Source organism: Apis florea, unplaced genomic scaffold, assembly GCF_048593485.1.
Source record: "Apis florea isolate Af1SG1 unplaced genomic scaffold, ASM4859348v1 contig_2350_pilon, whole genome shotgun sequence".
In the NCBI taxonomy this organism is placed as follows: Eukaryota; Metazoa; Arthropoda; class Insecta; order Hymenoptera; family Apidae; genus Apis; species Apis florea.
In genome coordinates this window covers 8,508,301-8,534,645 of record NW_028256565.1, presented here as the reverse complement: position 1 = coordinate 8,534,645, position 26,345 = coordinate 8,508,301, and the positions used below count along the sequence as shown (strand labels likewise).

Sequence of the window (26,345 nt, the reverse complement as noted above, 5' to 3'; positions counted from 1 at the left end):
TCGAGCAGGGATAAGATTCTTTGCCAAAGAATCGTAAGAAATATTATACTTTAAAGAAGTTTAAAGAAAAAAAAAAATTTTATTTAAAAAAGGATTATAAAAACTTTGAAGAAGTTTAAAGAAAAATAAGATTCTTTCTCTCTTGTGCAGAGAAAGTTTTTAATCCTTAAAAAGAATTTTTTTTTTTTATCTATCTCTTTGTTTTAATAATTTTTCATTGCCACTGTTAATAATTTTTACGCTTTAATTCCCTCTCGCTTTGACAGTCTTTTCGGGACAAATTTAATGAATTCGATACATTTAACGCTACATTCAAGTTGAATTACACGGAATGACCTAATTTATTACAAAACGTGTATTTCCCAACAATGATGGAAAATAATATGCGCAATAACGAATTGAATGAATGCACGTTTCGCAGTGAAACGAGAAAATTCGCCCTCTATAAGGGAAACTAACACACTCGGTATTTTGTGCGTATATACCGAGTAAATCGAATATAATTACAAATAGAGACCTTGGATGCCACTCAGATTAAAATCTTCTTTTTTTTTTCTTTTTTGCTCGAACAATTTTATCATTCCATTAGATAAAAAAAAGAAAAACTTTCTATCGAGCACGTTGAATTCGATTCAAGGCTCACCAACCGATAAAACGAACCTATATTTCATTCAACGAGTATTAATATTCAATCAAATTTCGTATCTGGATTCTTCATTTAAAAGAAAACAACAACAACAACAACAACGCGAGGAGTTTTTTTCCCTTTTCTCTCTCTCTCTCTCTCTTTCGGGAAAGAAGTCTCTGGAAGAGGATCGTAAATCAAATCGCAAAGATTCGTAGCCCTTCAAAGGGCTCTCGAAGCTTTCTTCGCAGCAGCGGCACAAAAGCATTTCCTCGGAGGTGAGATAAAAATCCATTTAGCTTCATTGCGGCTTTGAGAATCGAGTCGGAGATGGAAGGAAGGCTAAACTCGCGATAAACGTCCTGGACAAGGTGAACGCGGGAAACGAACGAGTTTTCGGGGGACGAACGCAAGATCTCTCGTTTCCATTTTCAATAATATTTGTATTGTCGATCGAATTTCGAGTCTCTATCTCACGAGATATTCAATAATATAATATTGAGAAGAGTCGAAATCTAATTCTTTAATCGACTCGAAAATTAGGAATTTCGCGAGATTTTGGGAACATTTTTTTTTCATCTTTTTTAAAAAATATTACAAATAAAATTTTAATAAACCTTGATTTCTGATATCTTTCAAAATCAAATTGATTTCATTCAACAGCTTTTTTTCCCGAAAGAAATTAAATTTCTATCTTCCCTTAACTTTTTTTCATTATTTGTTTCGTACAATAATTGATGAAGAAACTCCATTAGTTATATTGTTAACGCAAAGACTCGACTCGAAGCGAAAAGTTAACTTCCTTATTCTCCTTTCTCCTCATTTTTTTTTCCTCCCCACTTTTACCCACTTCTTCTTCTTTTAATGTGATTATTTTATTACGTACGAAACTGTCAGAACAAGTGGAGAGAAACAAGAGCAGCAGTAGATTTAATGTACTTATTTAAATTTTTCAGGAGCCACTTATGGAAATCCTTGGAAAGTTTCCCTAGAGATATTGATAGAAAAGAAGAAAAAGTTTTACTTACCTTTACAGAGAAGTCGATCACACACCATCATTCCAATATGATGTAAAGTGTAAAGTATGACTTTTAAAGATATAAATTTAATTTAATTTGTTTTATTGTTATGCATCGTATATATACTAGGATATTTTTGATTACGATAGTTTCAGATCGTACAAATGTACAAAATGAATGGCAAACTGCGTGAATTAATAATTAAAAGCAGTAATTACAATTTACACGTAGAAAATTAATTAATAATTTATATTCTAAACTTGAAATTGTAAATTTGAGATACTCGTTTGCAATTGTGTTAAAGTAATTAAATATAGTTAAATCAATGTTAGCATTATTTTTCCCGCGAATTAGTTTAAAAAATATCGCAACAATATTGCAAATATCAATTTTATTATTACACTTATTATTAATTTCAAAGAAGAATTTATCATATTATCCTATGCCACTATATTTTGATGCTTATGTCAAATCTTATTGTGTTAATTATCATAAAAGTTACGTTATAAACGATCATGATATAAATGATTACGATTTAATTCTATCGAGATCAAGATTTATCAAAAAAATAAGTGTCCAAATATTTTCCAAAAGGTATTATAAATACAAAATAACCCAACATTCCAATTCTTCTTCTTCTTCTTACTTTTTATAATTATCGCGCCTATCGTTACTCGTATATCACTATTCGTTACTCTTTGTCAAATCTGTATTCGAGATATCGATAAATCGGATATATCTTAAAATCTCCATGCACGTTCCACCACCATCACCGTTCACCACCCGCATATCTCTTTCTATTCATCTAGTTACCGGTATCCACGATTAAACACGCGATATCACGTTCTCGTGAGCGTGAACCAGACGAGGCCAATTATTCGATTTCGCGTCTCGTCGTCGTAAATCCTCGTGACCGAGCTTGTACATCACCGAACGAGCGTGGTACACGTTTTCACCGTTCCCTGTTATTTCAGGATATTCAGATACAACTCAATGTATCGATCGATGTATTCGAATCAGATAGAGTCTGGTAGACCAATTTTTCATTTTCTTATTTTTAGATAAAATTGCAAGATATAATCGTAAACGTTTAATGATTAAGTAACGATTAAAGGCGAGATATTGTAACGTCTTCCACGTTAGCAATTTATCTCCTCAGAAAATTATCTTCCTTTCACATTTCACAATAATAATGATTTTTTTTTTTAAATAATAGCACACCTTATATAATAGTTTAAAGTTCAAGATTTTTAATCTTCGTAGAAACGATAAAAACTTCAATATATAAAATGTAAACTATGGAAAAGAATATAGAAATAGAAACTGTTCAAAAATCAGACGCAACGGTGAAAAGATTCTTTGCTCGATCTAAGCCTACGATCTATCCCTCTAGAGATCTGCTTTAATATGCACGATGGGACGCGCCATTCACGAGCCATACAACGGTACAATTAAACTATTATTATCGCTCGAGTTTCAATTAATCCGGGGAAAGGATCCTTCGGCGCGCCCACGCAGGTCATCGAGCTCCGCGTTGCAGGTCGATGTTACCTAGGCGTCCTGCAGCCATTCCTGGAATACGGGTCACGTTATTCGGGTCAACGAAGAACGTCCTTCGTTCCTCGATTCCCTTTATGCACTTCCATGGTGTCCATGGTTATTTCTGTACACGAGGTTGGCTGCAATTGCACACGCCCAACCTTTCGTTCACGACGACGACGACGACGCAAGTAACAGCCACTATTTCGTCGGCCGATATCCTCCCTCCCCTCCTCAACCCCTGCTCCACCAGCTTGCTTTTATTTTTAAAGACGTTCACGGACGTCACAGACGGGGGGACGTCTTGATTTGATGATCCGTAATGAAAAGCATCGTTCGAGAGAGAGACTCATCGTTGTACGTGCATCACGTGTCATCGAGAGTCTCTAACGGGATTGTCGAGGATCGATGAGGGACGGATCGTTCGAGAATTTTCTTTTGTTGGCAGACGTGTTCGAGAATTATTGTCCGTGATTAATTGTGGATGGTGTATTAAAAATAATTTATGAAATTATTCTCGAAATAATTTTAATTTTCAAACACAATTAATAAAATTGGATCGAAGAAACATACGTTGTTTAAAGATAATTTAGGTAGGTTTATCTTTAAGTTAAAATAAATATGTTACACTGGAATAATAATAATGCAACTGTATTTAATCAAACAAATAGGGATAGTCCAGATTAGATAATCGATAATTTAATTGTTTCTCGAAATATCAGTTATAAGCGACGATTAAATAAAATGTCTACTTTTTGCATCAGATCTAATAAATCTTCGTTTTCCGAAATTATATCTCTTAAAATCACATCTACTTCATATCGTTTCGAAATATTGTTCCTCAAAATTGCTCTTTAAATCAGAGGAGAGACAGATTGGCAACGATGTGAAATCGAGGCTACGCGAATAAAATTGCATCAACGATACCCACACGGCTTGGGGAGGATCATACGCGTTCGTTCCATCAGGTGGATGCAGCAACGTCCTCCGTGTATCCTGGAAATAGAGTTTATGTTTCGCGTCATTTCCATTTTTATTCGATTCGAGTCGAGCCGGGAGGAAATCGTTGACGAACAATTTAAGATTTGTTCAAGATGAACGGAGCGAGCGATGAAAATATAAGCGGAGCGATGCAAACGATGAAACGACGCGTGGATCCGTGTGCAGTTTCGTGTGATTTACCGTTCCTAACGTTGAACGAACGCCAAGAGATACACGTTGGAACAATGACAATGGCGGACGAAGAGAATATTCTTGTTAAGCAATTTACGCGTGGCAGAACTTAAATGAAAGTTGAAAGTCGAAAGATGTCGTTGCGCCATCATTCGCAATTTGTACGTGTAATTATACCTGTCTTTCTCATCTTCTCGAGAAACGCGATTCAAATATCGTTATAAAATCGACCGTGTTAGGATCTTTCGTTTTCTCTCGAGTATGGATCGTAATTTTCGTCGCCTCTTTGATTAACCTTTCGATCGTCAATGCCACTTTAGAGAATTTCATTTCTTTGGAATTTGACGGATAAATGTTATTTATTTAATTCTGCTCCTATTGCAAAATTATTGCGGTAATCAAGATTTAACATTTAGAATAAATAATAAGTTTGGAAAAAGAATACAATAAAATTTCCTCTATTCTCTGATTAACTAATTTTTGATCTATATATAAATTTCAAATTTTAGGATTATAATTCAATTTGGAGTAATGAAAAAAATATATCGTTGAGGAAAAGTTCTTAATTTATATATTTTAAATATTTTAATTAATACGTTAATTAAAATAAAGTAAAAAGTAATTAGTAAAATATACGATAAATTACTAAAAATATTCATTATTTCGATAACGAAGCAAATTTTCGAATAAAATTATTTCACTGCTTTATATTTAATATTATATACGTGGCGTCTAAAATTTTTATCTTCTTATTTTAATGATCACACGTATGTGTAGTCGCATTAACGTTTATTAATGAAAATTTATCGTGTATCATCGAATATTATAACAAAATATGAACGACACACATTTATTAGACGAGGAAGCTGTATTATCGTGTATCAATGCGAAATTTCATAATAAAGTGAAATTCTACCGTGAATTTTACACAAATAGACGTTATATTTTCGCCAAGTATAGCGAGAATTATTCTCTCAGTTTATGCAAAAGTTATTATGGATGTCAATGTTTATTTTTTTTCACAAAAAAAAAAATACTCTCGCTTATAAATACTGAAACGAAGTTGACGCATGATTTTTATATATTTTTCATTTCCGTGAAATTCCCGCGAGCTGCGAATATTCATTTTTTGCAATCAACGTCCAATTATATCATTCGCGAAAACGTTTCTAAAAAAAAAAAAAAAACAGACGAAATCGCATTTAAAAACCAAATCTTCGAGTTTCAAATTCGTGTAAAAATTTTATTTTTAATTTCTTGGAAATTTCGACTTCCTTTTTTGATCAGATAAAATTGAATTTAACAGCTTCGTGTTATTCAAACTAAATGCAAACCATGTTACACCAAAATATTGCTGTAAAATGTAGACACAAGATAAGCTTTATGCGGCCAAGATTCACCGGCGATACGTTTTAATTTTTCAAGCTTTCCACCTTGCGAATTAATTGAAAAAATCTTTGCGTAGTGTCGTCACGTTATTACACGCGTTACACGAGCGAGGTAACAAGCTGCGATCTAATGCCACGGAGGGCTTGGTAATTACACTGTTAACCAGAAGACGTAGCTTATCTTGAATATTTTACGATGGCGCACGTCTATTGACCTTAACTAAGTACTCTCGCCCATGCCACAAAGAAGTATGTGCAATCTTTCTCTTTGTTCCTCCTCTATATTTTTCCTCACGAGGAAAACGACTTACGAAAAATCGTTGGAAAATACATCCTCCCATTTTTTTTTTTTTCTATTAATGAAATGAATAAATTGATGGAAGATACCAGGTTTTGAGGCCAAGAATTAAAGATCGATAATGATTCGAGGATGAAGGCTAATCGATTGTGGACAAGAGATATATTGTATTATATTTATATTTCAATCGAAAATGATTATTAATATAACTACATGTATGCAATCTAATTTATGACTTCGATATATCTCATCGACACGAAGAGATCTCGTATTATTTTTCAGCAACTATCGTATCAGCTTGTCGAAGGTCATAATTTCTATCTCTTTACAGCGAAAGTTTTACGAGATAACATACATCAAGGTTTAACGGGATATCCGGTAGTCGTTGAAAGATTTAGATTACCTTGCTTACGATGTGCAATATAGTATAAATACAGTGATTCATTTTAATCCGACGCACAATTTTGTAATTTTTTTTTTTTTTTAAATTATACAAAATGAGAGAGATTCTATGATTATTGTCATTTAACGAGATATTGCATTTCAAGGATTTGAAATGGAAGAAACTTGAGGATGCATTTGTACGAATTACTCGAAATTTATTTCATAAGTTTGTCACAGTTATCTAATCTTAAAAGTATTCTCGTCTCGTCGATCCGTTTTAATTTCCTTGGTCTTTCAGATTCTTAATCTTTCTTTCCAAGTTAAATATTCTGAAGATCCCGAGTCTTAAATCTTTGGGCGATAAAAAGATTCGGGAGATAGAATCATTGGTAGAAACTTTTGGAACAGAAAAACTTTAATCGGATTATCGGACTTCGAATCCTGAATCTTGTTGTTTGCTGGACATCTGCTACTAGGAATTGAATTATTCAAACTACGGATCTACGAATTCTTTTTTTCTCCCTTCAATTCAATATTTGTCTTGTTGTCAAGCAGTAGACGTTACTTGCCAGTTTGTATTATTTTCAGATTTTATATTGACTTAAAAATCATAGTATAGTTAATATATTTTTTGTTTAGGATATAACAAGTTATGATACTTAAGAAAATTCAATTTTAACCGGATTCTCTAACCGGTGTAATATCTGCCATGGAAAAATATCTCTTCTAGAAGGTTCATAAATCTAAAATACTTGCATGTAAAGCAGCTTATCTTTTTCAGTTGCTTTAATGAGTTTTGGTTTTTTTGAACGCACCGTATTATTTGATTTAAGAAAAAAAAGTTTAATTAGAAACTTTATAACATTCAATATAAATAAACGTCGAATGATCCTAGATTCTTTTACAAAAAAAAAAAAAATATATATATTATAACTATATTTTAACGAGTAAAGATAAAAAGAAGACATTTCGTATAAATATAAAATATAAAATCTCGTTAAAAAGTTACAATAAAAATATGAAATAACAATGTATCGTCGTATTTTCGTTTGTTATAATACAACAAGAATTGACGTCAAACGAGGACTAATTGGATTTATCTTGAAAGAAATATTTAAGGAAATTAGTTCACTTCTATTAGATACAATTATTACTTTTTATACAATCTCTCTTTATATCTTCCTATCCTTCCTAAAATACTTTACTATTATTTCGTCAAAAATCCTTTATCCCCACACGAAAATCCAGATATCGAAATTTCCTCTAAATACCAAATAGCTTTATATAATTCCTTACACAATCCATCGTACAATAACTATCGCGCAAATGCACAATATTAAATTTCACCTGGCGAGAGTTACCCAAACTTCTCAAACAACTTGAAACTATATCTCGCATTAAGATCCGTAGAAATCAGCTACACGCAATGCCTCAACATCTCGCCATGTTCATTAAATGTGCACCGTTAAATTCGCCTCCTTCCTTCAGATTTCGAATTAATTCTGCTTATCGATATACCACGTCTCCAAACACAATCCATGCACCCAAATAAATATAATTGATATCGTGGCTCGAGCGTAATGATGCGCTTCCACCTGTTTCGAGATTAAAGATATACATTCCACAGACTAGTTTCTGTAATCTAAGCAGCTGTAATTCACAGTTACACGCAGTCTATTGTGCAGAAATGAAGTATGTATATCACGAGATATACGTCGTGTCCAGATTGCGCGGTAATGTTTCCCCGTGGTTTGGACCAGAGTGTTCTGACCGAGACAGATGTTGATGGTAATACTACGTATCCATGTATAAATTTCTCATAGCGATGCCACTCTGAGCTCAGTTTCCGGCTACAGGCCTCTTAACTACGTCCCAATTCATTTTAATTTAATTGGAATTTCCCGGAAATTCTATTATACTGTATGTTATTACTTCAAAAAGGTAGACTCACGAGGAATCAATAGTACGATCGATTCTTTCTTTGTCGTTTAATCTTAGCGTCTCAATGAACGAAAATATGATTTATAGATATATATTATACGATAGTACAGTATTTACGATTAAAATTATTCATATAAATAAATAACATTGTATTATTACGCAGTTAAATTCGTGGAATTGGTTCAAGTTTCTCGAATTTTATCATGCAGAGTGTACGATAGATGACCAATGGTCGTTATCAATCAGTTAGTGATTTATGATATAGGATCTCTAATTAACAGAACCTCGATAGCATGCATCTACTATGAGGCGACATAGATGTATTGGAATCGTTGATTTCGTATAATATATAATACTTATTAATATATGGAAATTGAGTAGGCAACGAGATGAGAGATTCTAAATGTGTAATCCTTATTTAATCCTCTTATGATCAGATGTAATATCGTAACACATTTGTCAATCAATTGTACGTACAAATGTATCGTATGTATGTATTTTCTAACCGTGTCTCTTATTCTATCGAAAATAATGAAAAAATTTTTCATATTCAGTTAATTACAGTTCATACATCCGGAAATCTTTCCTGTTACGTAAATAAATAGGAGAAAATGTATCAGATAAAAATTGAAATTAATAAAAATAAGTTTTTTTTTCAGATGGAAGGTGTTTCATGTATTTTATTTTCTTCATCGCAAAGGATGAAATTTCTTTTTTAATTTTCTGCTTTTCCTTTTTTTTTTTTTTTTAATTATCTCTTGTGCACGAATTGCAATTTCGAAATTACATTTAGTCGAAGCTATACAGGATCGTAAAAATAACAAATCTCATTTAACAATAAATTAAATTCAAAATGTTATGTTATATCGATAGTTTCGATAATCGATAGACAAAGTCGGTTTTAATTCGAATCATTTACACCATTTACACCGAAATTAAAATGGCGAGGATAATTTAAATTTCATCGCGCTTTCCGATAAATTTGGCCAACGATAGGCTGAAATTTTAGACTATTCCCCCCACTTTTGTGCTTCTCTACCAAGGGTATTCTAAATTCATGACGCCAGGTCGAGGGAATTGCTTTCCTTTGCATTTTCATTTTTTCACCGTCGTTACGAAATCCTTCTTCCAAGATTTACATTTCTAATAAAGGAGAAATCCTTCGCTCGTCTACCCCCATCGAGCAATCGAAATACAATGTTACGAAACGAATGGGTTGCAAAGTTATCAATACAGTTAGTTGTATTGAAAGAAAATAGACGAACAAAAATTCTCACGAATATTAGAAATAAATTTTCACGAAATATTGTGAATTAAAATTAAGCTTGAGAAGAATCAAAAGAGAATAAAATTTCAAAAGTATGCACACGTAACACGAATTTGTTAGAAAGGAACTTTCATCTTACTCCTTGTCTAAACTTTAGTAGAAATTTTCAGCTTCAATCTTCGCTTCAAATAACCGCAAAAACTTTGACTTTACAAGTTCTGTGAAGTAACCATGGGAAAATCTCATTTAACAATTCATCCAGCAACCTTAAGATAGAAATTCTGCTTCACGACTTTCTCCAAACCCTCTAGAGAAGCTGCTAAATACAAGTTAAATCTCCAACATCGAGTCTTATTTTAATAAGACAAATGAGTTTTCAATATTCCAATTAAAATTGGACACGTTTCACTTCAAATTGCAGAAAGATAAAACGGTAAATAAATTTGTTCGAAATTAAAGATTTTTACAAACAATATTGATTTTAAGAACTTGTATTCCTCGATAAATATAGGCAAGAAATAAAAGTAAAAATTTCATTTGAATTTGTTAAAGTTCAAAGTTAGTTATTTTCGATCCATCTTCAAAAATTCTCAAAAAGATCACAGGCTTTCAAAAAATATGCTTTCCAAATCATGTTTGCTCCAACTATCAAAGAAATCACCTGCTCACGTATCTATAAACACGAAACGTTAACTCTTTCCCTTGATATTCCCTTCGATCGATTATCTATTTCATCCATAATCTCCGTTTCCCAAATGTCAAACGCAATCAATCGATTCCAGAATATTACTTATACTTTTGTACTCTTCTTCAAAATCTTTAATAAAAATATCACAAATTTTCATAATAAATTCCAAATGTATCCTGTACAGACAATTTTCAATTTTCTTTTTAGAGATAAAACTGTTTTTATCAATTATTTATTATAAAAACATTTTTTTTGTGTTCATGCAAAAAAGATATAATACACCAAAATTTAAAATCTATATTTCATAAAATTTATTTAACTGTTTGGCATACGTTTTTAAATATCGAGTTTAACATAATGGTTGCTTTAACTATCAGAGAAATCATTCGATTACTCGTTCACGAAACGTCAACCCTTTCCCCTAATACCCTCATCGATTGTCCACTTCATCCATAATCTTCGTCCCCCAAATGTCAAACGCAAACAATCCGTATCGAATAGAGAATGGGCCCCTTGCACCCTTCGCGGTCACCCTAGTAACGATTGAATTTACTTCTCCTATCCGAATCGAAACAGTGCTGAATTATTGAGCAGATCAAACCACGATTATATCGAATTCACGCGTAACTTTGTCGCATCCTGTCTCACGGTTAATTAATCAATTTCAACCGGTAGTGGATCGCGTTTTAATTAATATTCGTCGATTCAAAGAAAACCAAATCATGGAATCTTGATTCTTATTTTCCCTTTTTGCTCTAACGGATTCTTTCTATTGTTAGATTGTACTTAATTTTGCAATTGTTTTTAAAACTTTTAATATTCAATTTAAGTATCGAAATTTTTTTCAAATTTTTCAATTCGATGAAAAGATTATATTGTAATTTATTGTATCTAATGCATATGGAGTCTTTCATTTGCAAAGACTTTTTTTTTATATGAAATTATATTTTAAGAATCACGAAGAGATTAGGTTGAATATGAAACTAGATGATATAGATTTTTTGATACACGATTTTATCTCGAATCGAATGTAGAGAATCGTGAAACGAAGCGAAAATCTATTGAGTATCTTCAGTTCTGTAATTTTTGTATTGTTAGTGAAGAATAAAATTGCGGTATGATTTATCTTCGAGAAGGAACGTGGAGAGAAAATATTGGAAATTTTAAAGCTTTCGAATTGAAGTGGAAATTCAAGTGTATTTGAGTATTCCAATAAATGAAGTACTTGAAATATTTTAACATCTATCTTTTCTACATTACAGTATTTTAGTATCAACTTAAATTATTTGTTATCTTTTATCTAAAAATAAGAATAAAAATTTTTTAAAATCTTGAAAACTTGATATCTCGAAACAGTCTTAGTTAATCCGAACAAAAGAAAACGTAGAAAAGAAAGATTGTTTCTCTATAATTCGAATCACGTTTTTTACTCATTTGAATTTTATTTTCATTTCAATCTTTGCGTGATAATATAGAATTCTCTAATATAGAATTTCTTATTTGCAATACAAATAATAAATAACTTTTCCAAATAATGAATTGTTTGAAAAAATTATTAACTTGAAAATAAATTATCCTATCTTCAATATATCTTTATTATTATTATTAAATTTTTAATTTTAAAATTATCTTTTTATTTAAATTGTCAACAAAGATTTCAAATCTAGAAACCTATTATAATTCCAGTCAATTTCTTAATTTTTATATTTTTTAATGCTTATTTTTAATATTTTGAAAATAAGATCTTAAATATTTGAGCCATCGATTCGTTAATAAAAGTAAGAAAATACTTTTTATTGCTAATCTTTTTCTTTATTCTCATTTTCTCACAACGAAATATTACAGCCAGCTCTCTCTTTGTTACACTAGTCCCTTTTCAACAAGTATAAATACCAGAGTACGACAGATCCTATTAAAGATCCGTAAAAATCCGTAATTAATCTGACAGAAAGAACAGAAACTTCCTCCGAGTTTCACTAAAGTATCATTATTCAATTCTTTTACGTTCGAAATTATATAATACATTGAAAATAATCTCTTTGTAATTCTATAAAATATGACTTTTTTTGAAGAAAATTGAAAATTCTAAATTAGAAATTATAATAAAATTTTTATATAATTTTACGTACAAAGCAAAAAAATACCTTCAAAGGTTTTTAAAGATACGTTATTTGTATGTTCATCCTATCTCATCCTACTTGATATTTTGAAAATTTAATATCTTGACGTTAAATTTAATAATAGATTTTTCGAAATGGTGAAGATATTATTACAACATTGATTTTTTTTTATAAAATTTTCTAGTAGCAATGAAAGATTTATAAAGGATTCTTTATAAATCTATTACAATTTGCTAATATAAATCCTTTGCAAGAATTTATTTTAGAGAAGAACTTATCTCAATGAACTTAATATAAGATAAAATTATAAAAGAGAATTCGAAATAATGTTTTTCATTCATAATAATTATATATTAATCCTCAACTAGTATTTAAGAAATATTATCTTAATTTAATTAAATAAAAAAAAATATTAATTCCTTTTCGATTATCTTCAAAATTTCTAAGAAATTCTTTTAACAATTAATAATTAAAAATTTGTTCAATTAAATCTATTGCAATTGATAGACGAATTTTCTGAAGAATTATCTACAAAGATATCTACTTCGTTACATTCATGATATAATTTATAAAAAAGTCATTTAAAACTTCGCATGCGAGAAAAAACGAACTCGTGTTACGAATGCGAATCGAGAATGCGATATCGACAACCTTCAAATCGTAGATTCGTACACGGATAGATAAAATTGGAAATCGTGTTACACAGAATCCTGCTACTTGTTAGAGACATGATTAGATCGATATTGAAGAGTAGATGATTGCAAAGATTTGATTTAAACTATCACAGGTATAGCTGACACAAGTTAATCTAAATTCATAGAATACGTTCCGAATAACCACTATCTTATTGAAGGTCGACATAAACAATTATGTCCACGAGAGGCTTGATATCGATAATCCTGAATTGATGAAATATCATAGAAGTTTTTATAAATCGATAAATTCTCATACATACATATCTAAACGTTGAAATTCAATATAAGCTATCATTGAATTTTGGAAGTCTGATAGATCTGTCATAAATTTTTAGGTTAAGTTTAGATTAGATTTGAATTAGATTATATTATCGAAGTATATTTTGAAATATATATCATAGATTTTTGATGTTTGAGAATAGTTTAATTTTAAAGGCAGAATACTTTGAATTCTTAGAATATAGACTGTCAAAGGCATGTTAGAACATGATATTGATCATTCTGGATTTTAAAGAATTTAGTAAATTATAATATAGATCTATTGAAACATGTTAGTATCTATTTTGAGAATTTTGGATTCGGATATATGATATATATGGATTGATTGAAATGCTGAATATATATATTTATAGATTCGACATAGTTAATTTCGAATTGATAAGATGAAATAGATATCATTTGATTCAAAGAATAATATTATCTTATAATTTATGTTTTAGAATTTTCTGTTTCATATCTCATCTTATCTGTTCAAATCTCAAAGACTACCTAACCTTGATATATAACTGATTTTGTCTCGATTAATTTAATCTTTTTGTGATCGATATTGCATATGAAAAGTAGAATTTTAATTAGATATTATATAATAAATAAAAATTATGAAAACATGAAAAGAACTGAATGTACCAAAAATAAAATTTTACTAATTCTGCCAAAATTATATTAAAACTAAAATTTAATCTCCAAATTTTTCAAATGTTTCAAAAATGAATTCTTTTTGAAAATCATATTTCAAATTTGAAATGCAAACTGAATTAATATTTTTTTTTTTTAATATCATAGACTTTCTGTGAGAATTGCTTATGATAGCCATATGTTATCCATCATCGTTTATAATACATGTTCTATTTTTGCGATATTTTTGTTCGATGTAAACCGATGTTTCACTTTCGTCTGACAATGAATATTGAGATCGAAGATTGAATTAAGCAATTTATTCGTGACAAGCCGATTATTATTTTTATGCTGCGTAAATCGCACGATTCAATAATGAATAATAAAAAAAAAAAGCTTTTTCATTTATATATACAACAAGAGAAATATTATATTTTCTTTTTTTGACGAATCATCAAAATAAAAGTAGCATTAATGAATAAATTTAACTTCTTTGAAGTAAAAAAAACATATTTTTAAATTACCAATTATATTTTCAGCACAAAGAAAGTTTTTTTTATCAACGAGTCAAGTATTTCGATAGAAAAATAAAATATTCTATTTAATATATTTAGTACGTACCTTTACGAATATTTTTCCTATCTCGAATTCATATTTTTTGCCACCATCCTTAACCTTCAAATCTGCTGAATCACCCTGATTTATCACGTTACTTATTCACACTTATCATATTATATTATCACTATACTTATTAAATATAACACTATATTTATAAATATATACTTATAAAATATGTTTTTAATGTTATATCGTCACTTTTATCATCTTATGCGAAATCTCACAAAATAATTTTCCACCGCAAAATAGACTAAGACTGAAACTTGAAACACTACATATCGTTGAGTTTTAAATCTACCAATCAGATTTCTGCGTCAATTTCTAGAACTTTCAATAACCAATCCAATACATTTAACATTCTATTCGCAAATAATGTAGATAAATAAAAAATATCGTATGATCAAAATATATATTATATTATCATATTATATTATCACTATACATATCAAATATAACACTATATTTATAAATATATATTTATAAAGTATGTCTTTAATGTTATATCGTCACTTTTATCATCTTTTGCGAAATCTCACAAAATAATTTTCCACCGCAAAATAGACTAAGACTGAAACTTGAAACACTACATATCGTTGAGTTTTAAATCTACCAATCAGATTTCTGCGTCAATTTCTAGAACTTTCAATAACCAATCCAATACATTTAACATTCTATTCGCAAATAATGTAGATAAATAAAAAATATCGTATGATCAAAATATATATTATATTATCATATTATATTATCACTATACATATCAAATATAACACTATATTTATAAATATATATTTATAAAGTATGTCTTTAATGTTATATCGTCACTTTTATCATCTTTTGCGAAATCTCACAAAATAATTTTCCACCGCAAAATAGACTAAGACTGAAACTTGAAACACTACATATCGTTGAGTTTTAAATCTACCAATCAGATTTCTGCGTCAATTTCTAGAACTTTCAATAACCAATCCAATACATTTAACATTCTATTCGTGATTCCATTATTAATTTAGAAAAATAATGTAGATAAATAAAAATATTGTGCGATCAAAATATATATTATATTATATTATCATATTATATTATCACTATATTTATCAAATATAACTCTAAACATATAAATATATATTTATAAAATGTCTTTAATGTTACTTTTATCATGTCACTTTTATGTTATGTTTTATCATGTCATGTTTTGCGAAATCTTACAAAATAATTTTCCGCCATGAAATGGACTAAGACTGAATTTGAAACGCTACATATCGTTGAGTTTTAAATCTACCAATCAGATTTCTGCATTAATTTTTAGAGCTTTCAATAACCAATACATTTAACATTCTATTCGTGATTCCATTATTAATTTAGAAAAATAATGTAGATAAATAAAAAATATTGTGCAATCAAAATATATATTATATTATCATATTATATATCACTATATTTATCAAATATAACACTAAACATATAAATATATACTCATAAAATATGTCTTTAATGTTATATCATCATTTTTATCATCTTTTGGGAAATCTTACAAAATAATTTTCCACCGCGAAATGGACTAAGATTGAGACTTGAAACGCTACGTATTCTTGAGTTTTAAATCTACCAATCAGATTTCTACGTCAATTTCTAGAACTTTCAATAACCAATCCAATACATTTAACATTCTATTCGTGATTTCATTATTAATTTAGAAAAATGATATATATAAATAAAAAATATTGTGCGATCAAAATATTATTAATTGTGTAAAAAATGTAATTGATATATAAATTAATTTTTATTTACTAATTTATTATAAAAACTGAAAGATCTAGTTTCAGGAAAAAATACGAATCTAATTGGTTAATTCTAAAATAAGAACGCCTATTGGTTGAAATTTTCACATCATAAATAAAATCGTTATGTAACAATATGACAGTAATGTATTATCTGTGCTATTCTAAGTGTTAATTTTTCATCTTTATATTGTGAAAATTGTGTTTTGAAAGTGCCAGGATCAGAATCATGAAGTGTATAATATTAGAAATTAATTTTGTAAAAAATTGAATAAAAAACGAAGGAATAATAATAGATTTCTGAATTTAAAAAGATTCATTAATAGCCATCTAAATGATACAATTAAAATTCGTTCGTTCTGTAAATTATATATGTTATATAACTGAACATACAACTAAAAATATGATAATATAATAATATATTGAAAATATAATAAAATTATATTTAAACGTTATATGATTTTACAAGTTTAATCTAATTACATGAAGTCGAATCAAGGTAAGTGATATTTCAATTTTACAAAAAGTTTAAATAATATGATCATATCCTTATTCCTCTTATTTTTAACGTATAAATACTTGTGAAAAACCATGCCAAACATCGTTTAATTAGCAACAGTTTGCATACTACAATGTTTATTTAATAGCTTCAACGAGTATGTTTCGCGTAATGATATTTCATTTCAACAAATATTTCACATATGTGTTTTAAACTTGTTGAAAATACAGTTAACATCCATGAAAAATGATATATAATTGCAACAAAAAAAAAATGTATCTTATAATTCACGGTGCAAAAATGTACGTGAATATATTTAGGTTAACTTTTACAATCATTTGCTTATTCAAATAAATTAAATTATAATTTGAAAATAACATTTATAACAATTATTTTTTTCTTTTATTTCAAAGTATTTTTTCAAATATTATTTATTTCGTTTATTATATATATTTTAAACAAATAAGAAAATATGAGATAATTATTTTTCTCTAACCTATATATTCATTTTCAAAGAATTTAAATCATAAAAAAAGAATTTATTCTTCTGATTTCTATTTGAAAATAATTTTTTTTCTAAAAATATTCAATAAGAAAGAAAATATATGTATACTTACTTGCGAATCATTAAATTTATTCGCTTCTATTCTAATTTCGACTCGAATCTCTCGACTATTATTTACTTCTCTCAATCGTTATTTTTCTTCGATCACGCGCATAATTTGTGATTATACGTTATGACAGAGTAAAGTAGTTGTCAAGTAATCGAATTTTTTTTGCGAGAAATCAAATTAAAAGACTGTCCTTTTTTCATATCGTCCTTCACCACCACTTATCCAGACCCCGTTTCCTTTTTCTCGAGTCACCTTTTTCCTCGAATATCGCTTGTTTTCTTTACTGGCAGATGCGGCTTAAAGAAAGAATGAAAGAAAGGGAAGCTAGAAAGAAAAATCCATCGCTATTCTTGCGACTTGTTTTATCGTTACATAATCGACATTCTTTCTTCCGCTTTTTCGCTTCAGAATCGAATATTATGACTTTTTTTTTAACGAATCTCTTGTGACGTGGTAACAACGATCGATTTCCTTCTTCATCACCTCGTTTTTTTGATATTTCGAATGATAAGATTCTATTACAAACCTTGTTTCCAAGAATTGTATGCATTGTAAATAAAGAAATAATAAGTTCCATAGTGGTGAATCCGTTAATTAGAGAGAGAAAAACAGAACAGCTGAATTAATGCAGAGAAACTTGTTTATTGTTTCTTCGATCGTAGTAAATCTCTTTCATAATTTCAATGTGTAATTGGTTTGTTGATTACTTGCAATTTATATATTACGCGTCTTCTGCACAAAATTTGTGATTTTTCAATCTAATTTCGTAACAGTTCTAAGAAATTGATAAATGCTTGAATTTTTTTTTTAATTTGATAAAATTAAATTTAAAATAGATCAAATCTCGTATTCAGTTTATTTTTATATTATAATAAATCGAAACTAAATCTTTTAGTTTATTTAATTTTAATTTTGGAATTAATATTTTAATAGAGGTTTAAATTTAAAAAAAATATTATACACAATGAACAAAAAATTGGATTAGATTGCATTTATTTTTAAAAATATGAAAGAATTATTGTCAATATGATTTTCTGTTCAAATTTTGATAATTTTATAATAAAAATATTTTTATTTTTTAAAATAAGATTAAAATTAGGATTTAAAAATTCCTTTTAAAAGATTATTAAATTCTATTGTTAGATAAGAAACATTAGAACGATATGCTACACGCAATAGAGAATGATATTAGTATTAGTTCTATATCGGTGAGATCTAGATTAGTGACAGAGATTGTTTATTACGGATGATATAATTAAATCACATGTCCCCTTCTTTAACTCAACGGGGATTTCTTATAGCTGCTTGAATTGAAGAAAAATAGAAAAGGTGGAATAATGAGTGATTTTAATTAAAAGTATGATTGTGTCAACTAAAGAGAGCTTTTCTCTCGTGAAACTGTAAAGAATCTTTACATTCCTTTATATCTCCGATTATTTCGTTCAATAATTTATACAACTTATAAAATAATTTTTAAAAATTATTTTATTCTTCGTTTAATTTTTCATAAATCGAAGTTTGAGAATTATTAAATTAATTGCACGATTACTTATCTATTAATCTTTAATTAATAATAATTATGTTTCGATAATAATTATGTTTCGAATCATATTATTCATTATTATTGATTTCACTGATTCATTTAAAATTAACCAATAATAATTACATTTTGAAAATAATTATGTGGAAGATATTTTAAAATCAAAAACTCATATTATTAAATAAATATATATATATAATAAAAAAAAACATTCTTTGCAATTAATTTATCTCATAAATTCATCGAATAAAAATCCAAATAAAAATCTTCGACGAGAATATTATAATACATTTCTCATTACGATAAACTTTACCTTCCTCTTTCGCTATTCAACATCAAAGAAAAAAAAAAAATGAAAGAAAAGGATGAAAGGGAGAAAAATCTATGCGAGAGAAACGAAGATCGTTACGGTCCATTAACGCCGGCAAGAAGTTCAGTGATTCATCGCAAATGGGATTTTAGCTGGCATTTTCAGCGTAAATATCGCGTCAGAGGGAGTTCGGCTGTGATCAATTATTCACAATCGTGCGCTAGATCGCGAATAGATCGTCCTCGCGTGGATCGACGAGTATTTTAATTACCCCAATTGCGTTAAACGGCGACGATCCTCCCGTCGATTCATCGACGGTTACGTGACTTTTCGCGATTCGAATGGTCGGCCGAATTTATAATTAGCATCGAACATTCTCGGGCACGTCTGGTTTCATTTACGGCCCGGCCTGAATGTACTCCAGATGAGCTGTTATGCTCACTCGCTACACAAACACTAATTCCGTTCGGGTAAACAACGAGAAACGTGATCATTTTTGCTCAAGTATCGTGACACGAATTTCGGCCAATTCACGTGCTGCAACATCGCGGATATTACATTGTGCATTTCTCGAAATTATGGCGCGAATTACGCGATTCGAGATCATTTCGAAAGAAGAGATCGTACAATATGGATCGTTGATGGATTCGTTTTATATTTCTTAGGATATATGTATATTTTTCTTTTATGATCTTATGTATTTTGCTCGAAGATTTATCGATGCTGGTAAAGAGGGATGAATTTTCCAAGTGGATTTGACTTTGATCTTCTTATTCTTGCTTTAGTGGATTATTGATGGATTCATTGTGTAATGTTTGGAATTTTTTTAAGTTGTTACGTATACGATGGTTTGTTTAAGAGAAAGGAATTTAAAGTGGATCGATGTGATTATAGCAGATAATCTTTTAAAGTTTTATTCTTGGAAACATAACTGACGATATCAAAAAAAGAAAATGATTTTAATCTAAATCTTTGATTGAAATCATCTAATTGAGAATCAAATGCTTGATAAACCAAAAAAAAAAAAAAAGGAAAAGAAAAATATACATTATGAGAATAAATCATGAAAATAGGATCAATAGTGTAGCGAGGAAGTATATTATTCTCAGCTTCAATATTTCAAATAAGATAAAGGATTTGCATGAATTATTTCGAATTATCGAGTAATCGTGACTATAATAGCGATATTGGTTTGTAATCAATTCGATGTGGAGAAAGCTTACGCAAGTAATTCAATTCTCCTTCGCTCTATTTTCTAATTTGACTGTCTGTTGGCTTTTCGAATAATTCGCTATGGATTTAGTCATTGCACTCGATGCTCGCTTCTTGCATCTCTGTGTTCAGGGAAACGGATCTATGTTCAGGGAAATGGATATCCTCGAAAATGAGAAGATAAATTACGATAATGGATTTTTAAGAAGCGAGAAATATGATTTGAAAGTATCACGGTATAAAAAGAAATTTAATACGATTCTCGAGAATAATTTTTTATGACGTCTTTTGCATTTTAATTTGAAGTCTTTTTTTATTTGTTTGAACAATCGAGAATTTTGCATCATTTATATGTTTCAATAATTATTTCACATCTGTTCATTATTTGTGAAATTAAATTAACGGAGATTGATAAATATTGGAACAATTATCCAGATGATAAAATAAAAAAAATCGTCCGTTTTCATCCTTGTGTCCTGAACGAAATGTCTATCCTTGACTAGCCACAAAAATCTATCTAAAACATGTGAAATATACCATCTAGCCTGCTTATGACACTTTTCAGAAGTGTCGTATCAGACTTCTTGAAATATTTCTATCTGGATCTGAGATGAAACATGAAGTAATCCAAGAATGAAATACAGCATAAAATTTCTCTTTTAAGAAATTTCATCGAAATTTTCTTTTTTAAAATAATTTCATAAGTTACATTTAATGCTATGATTATTTTAATAATTTTTTGATAAATATCACATACGTATAATATTTTATTACAATTTACACTACATAAATTTTATTTTCTAATTGATATATTTCAATTTATTTGTGGATCGATCTTAGAATAATGTATAAAAATTAAGGTAGGTCGGTGTTTATTTCGATAACTCGGATGCTTTCTATGATAATTATTTATCGATAAAGTTTCTCTTAGACGCCTCCGACTCTTTGATGCTTTATGTACACGCATAATTTGCATAGGCTGAGTTTATTTTATATCTAGCTAGTATTTAGAGCACGAAAATGTGAACAGTTTCGATGTTTTAATTGAACGGCGAAAGCAAATTTCGTTTCGCGGTAAATATTTGCACATCGAAGACTATATTTTTACCAGAATAATATCAAGCGAAAATGTTATAGCGTTTATTTAAACTTTATCGTTTACTCAGGGGTGAAGATTCTTCAAACGTTATTTTTAGCAGGGATAACTTTTTTTTTTCTACACTTTCGTTTAAGATAAAACTCGTATTTTCTTCAAGTCCAAGGGGTTGAACTCTTGCGTTGTAAAAATAAATTACTAATTATAAAATTTATCCCTCTTTATGAATATGTATCTGTCTCTAATTAAATAAGGAAAATCATACTTTTAAAAAATACTTTTCCTTTATAAAATCATTTAAATTAATTTTTCATCATATAATGAAATAAATAACAATAAAATTTAATATACGAATAATGTTTCGATATTTTCTTCGATATTTTTCTCGAATAATACTAAGATTATAATATAATAACAATATTTGAAAAAGAACAGTAACATTTTACGAGCGTGGTGCAGATAATAAAATTCATTTTGAGAATCAAAAATGGCCACTGGGAATTACATAACAATGATTTAAATCATAAATATCACTTAAGTGTACATCAGAAATAGAATCTAGGTTTATAGTAGAGCAATATTAATTTTAAGGACAGAGCACGACTGTCGCCCTTATCGTGACTTCAATGGCTTCTTTTTCCTTTCGTTCATTCTGATTACCTAGTGAAAGACGTGTCACGTCATGAAGATTTTAAATATCAAGAATTAAGGTTTATTCATCAATAATTCTATATTATTTTTTTTATTTGATTAAATATCTATAATGATCGAATTAATGATAAAAAGTTTTAATGAACGTGCGATCGTAGATGATATTACGTAGAAGTTCCATGCAAAAGTTTTCAATTTAACGAGAGGAGGAAGGAATTTTCGATGCATAATTATCGATGATTGATCATAAGGTGATTGTTAAGTAAAATTAGGATGAAACACGAAAATCAAGTTGTAAAGATTTCAATATACGAGATAATTAAGAAAATTTTCTATTTTTAATCGCATTTTCTGTTCGCATTTTTTAATTTTTGATTTAATTAATTTTCTAATAATAAATTTGGAATCTCGACATCTAAATCAATAATGAATATAGCAAATAATAATGACTCACTCCGGCTTTAAAATCTTTTAACGAGAGGAGATAAAATATTTTAAGTAAAAAGATATATCTGATTATCCGAATGCTGATATGATATTTAAATACGATGTTTCTTCATTAAAATTACGAGCAAAATAATAATTATCAAGTAGCACATTGATAAAATTAATCACGATATAATTTCGATATAAATTTGACCAAAATTTTTATCATTCATCGTATTTCAGATCAAAAAACGATAACCAAATTTATCTTCTCACATCCACTCAAAAAAATATATCACAACACGTAGATGAGAAATATACGAGAGAAATCATTTTATCCTCGCACAAAAAAAAAAAATCTTCGCTCGTTACGGATGGCGCGATTCTCAAGGCGAAATATCATCCCCACGGCGGCCCCTCGAACAAAGTTCAAAGCGTGCCACGGCTACAAATTAATGAACATGAAAATTTCACGTCTTTGTACATCCGACTCGGTGTCGTTTCTTCTCGAGAGGCGTTCAAAAGCGCGTGACTCGTTCGTTCGTTCGTAGGGCGAATACCTCGGCCAGCCCTAATTAGCCTTGCTTTCCACCCCCTCTCTTTCTCTCTCTCTCTCTCTTTCTATGGAGTTCACAGGATTAATTAATCGCGCGTCGATCGTATGAGTCACCGGTTCATTCTCGATACGTAACGGATCAAGAGAATTCACCTCCGTCGTGGATCGAGTCAAAGGCCACCGTGTAATTACCGTGATAATAAACGGAGGAGATTATGAGCTAGCATAACGCCTCCGCTTTTCATTCATTCGAATATCTTTCATTTAACCCGGGTTCAACAACCAGACGGGTTGACGCCGAGGATTAAACATCCTCCTCCTCTCCCCCTCTTTAGTCAGCAATACGATTCTCCTCTCTTTTTTTGAATTCCTTCACGCGTAACGAACGATAAGGACTGGAAGGAATGGGAAAGTAATTTCACCGTGGAAATTCTTTTTCGTCTAATCAATAACGCAGTGTACAGTCGATTGTAAAAATACGTTATCTTATTCTAATTGTGAGAAAAGTTTGTGAACATTAAAGATTCACATTTATTTCGTTAAAAGAATGTTAAATATAACTCGTGTGTTCTATTTATTCAAGTTTTTGATAATTTATCGGTTAAATATGTATATCTCTTCGCGATTGATTATATATATATATATATATTTATAAATACGTGCAAAATAATATTACAGTTTATTCTTCCATTGTTTCGTTTCAATTTTGTCTCATTCAGTCTTTTATAAAGTGACTCTTATTTTCCTCGTGGAAATTATATCTCTTTCGCGTTAATATTTCTCGTGGCTTGACTATAATTAGACAGAATAAAGAAAAGACGGAGGTACCGGTGTTATGAATTACACGTCTCTCCCGCTATACGTATAATGCACAGAAATTGATACTTTATAAGAGACTCTGTGACGGGTATCATTTATGAGACGGATGTACGATCGTCTCGTATTTTCTCGATATGTTTCGTGTTTCACGTGCAATCAAGGGAAATATAGAATTCCATTTTTGAGAAAGCAATTTCTCCATTGATTTTTCCAAAATCAAAGATATCACGTTTTCGTTCGCGGCTTTAGAAGTAAGAAGTTGAAGAAAGTTTTCAAATTTGCTCGGCTTTAAAATATTGGATTCTCGCGTGAAATTTAATGCATCCATATGAAATTAGGATCCATTATCCCCGATAATCGATAAAAACGAGTTAACTCATTAGCACTCTTCACGATCAATATTTCATTAGATGTAAGTAATTTACTTGTCCAGCGAATAATATTACTTTATTATACATATAATTCGTTTATTTCGTTAAATATATTCGCATTTTATTGGAAATATTAATTGATCAAAAAAAAAAAAATAAATTTTTAAATGACTCGTATATCATTTAAAAAAATTACAAATTCACACATTCAACTAAATATTATTGAATATTAAATAAAATCGCGTTTCTTCTTTTATTAATCTTCAGCCCATAAAAATCAATCCTTTTAAACGTAGATAATAAATCTCATCCACGCTAGACGAATCTAGATTAGAATCATAGATCAAATCAACGTTAATCAACCGTGTTACAACTTGCATAAATGCTACAGATAAATTTATTTAAAAAAAAAAACCTCATTGGTAAGTTAAGTTTTAAGAAATTTTTAATTTTTCCAAAATTAAAATGATCTACCTCTAAAAGTATCGAGATCAAAAAAAAAAAAAACAAAACACGAGAAGAGTCAAAAATTTCCTATCATCATCCCCCCCCCCTCTTCCTCGCATTTTTATCTTACCATCGTGGTTAAATTTCCTTGACCCCGTGGTTCGATAACCCAGTAGTAGGTAGACGACCGGGGTTAAATTCCGTTTAGCTTGCGATCGAGAATACGATGCTCCCCAGGCGGTTACATTCTCATAAGCTTCATTAATGCGAGAGTATATAGGAGGTTGGATCGTGTTTCTGCGAAAGACTCGCGACGAGGATTAGAAACCTGCGCCCCTGCCATGCCGATTATGCCACCCTCTCTCTCTTTCGATCTCTCGTAACTCGTTGGAAAAGAAAAGTCTCGCTAGAACAAAATGCGAACCCTTTGATTTCTTCGCGAAATTATCGCGTGGGAACGATTCGGGTGATTAAACGATTAAATTAAAGGAAAATTACGGCCAACTCCCTTGAATTTATGCAACGTAGAGGGTAGATGTTTTAATTGCATCTGTAATTCCGGCCTTGATTTCCAGCAATATTGCAGCCAGCTTCGAAGATATTTTCTTCCAAGATATGTGCACATCTTGCGTGCAGTTCACTCTTGATATTTCGAATTAATAGAATAGTTCCTAATAGTATTCCTAATAGAATATTCTTCCTTGGATTCTCGAGAATTTTGGAAAAAATTTTGTGGGATGTGATTAAATTGCATATTGGATTCGTATGAAAAAATGTCGCAAGGATAAATTTTGAGAGAAATTTGGGATATGGAGATTATATTTAGACAGTTAGACAAGGGAATTGCCTCTTTTCGTGGTTAAGAATTAGTAACGATGGAACTTTATATTTGGAAGGGGAAGAGATGCTAAGAGATAGAGTAGATTTCTTTGACCTTAGGGTAACTTATGAGTTTGTGAAAGTACTCTCGAAAACTTTCGTTCCTTCTGACTTGGAAACCATTAGGAATGGAAAAAAACTTTGTAGACAGTTTTTTGTTCGATAAATACATCTAATACTGTTCGAATGAATCACTCGAGTCATTTATCGAGGCAAACTACCCTTCGATCATTTATAATTCAAAATAATTCCACGCCAACATTCTGAATCAAAAGTCAAAAGTTTATAGTTATTTATACTTATATTTGTTTAAAAATTGAAGGAAATATTGAATAATCAAAATGAAATAAAAGATGTTTTAATTAATAATTTAATAATTTCTTTACTGCACATCAAGAACACGTATATGATGTAACATGATTTCCATGTATAAATATTATAAGAATTCACATATAACTTTCTAGTTCGTTTACATTTGAAAAAATTTTCGAAATTAGA

The 26,345-nt window shown here is 29.5% G+C and overlaps 1 protein-coding gene across 1 annotated transcript in view; it reads right to left on the bottom strand.

Annotated features, from left to right (window-relative positions):
* The window catches only part of LOC100868058 (uncharacterized), a 92,202-nt gene that overhangs the window by 57,480 nt on the left and 8,377 nt on the right, over positions 1 to 26,345 (bottom strand). The window lies entirely within an intron of this gene.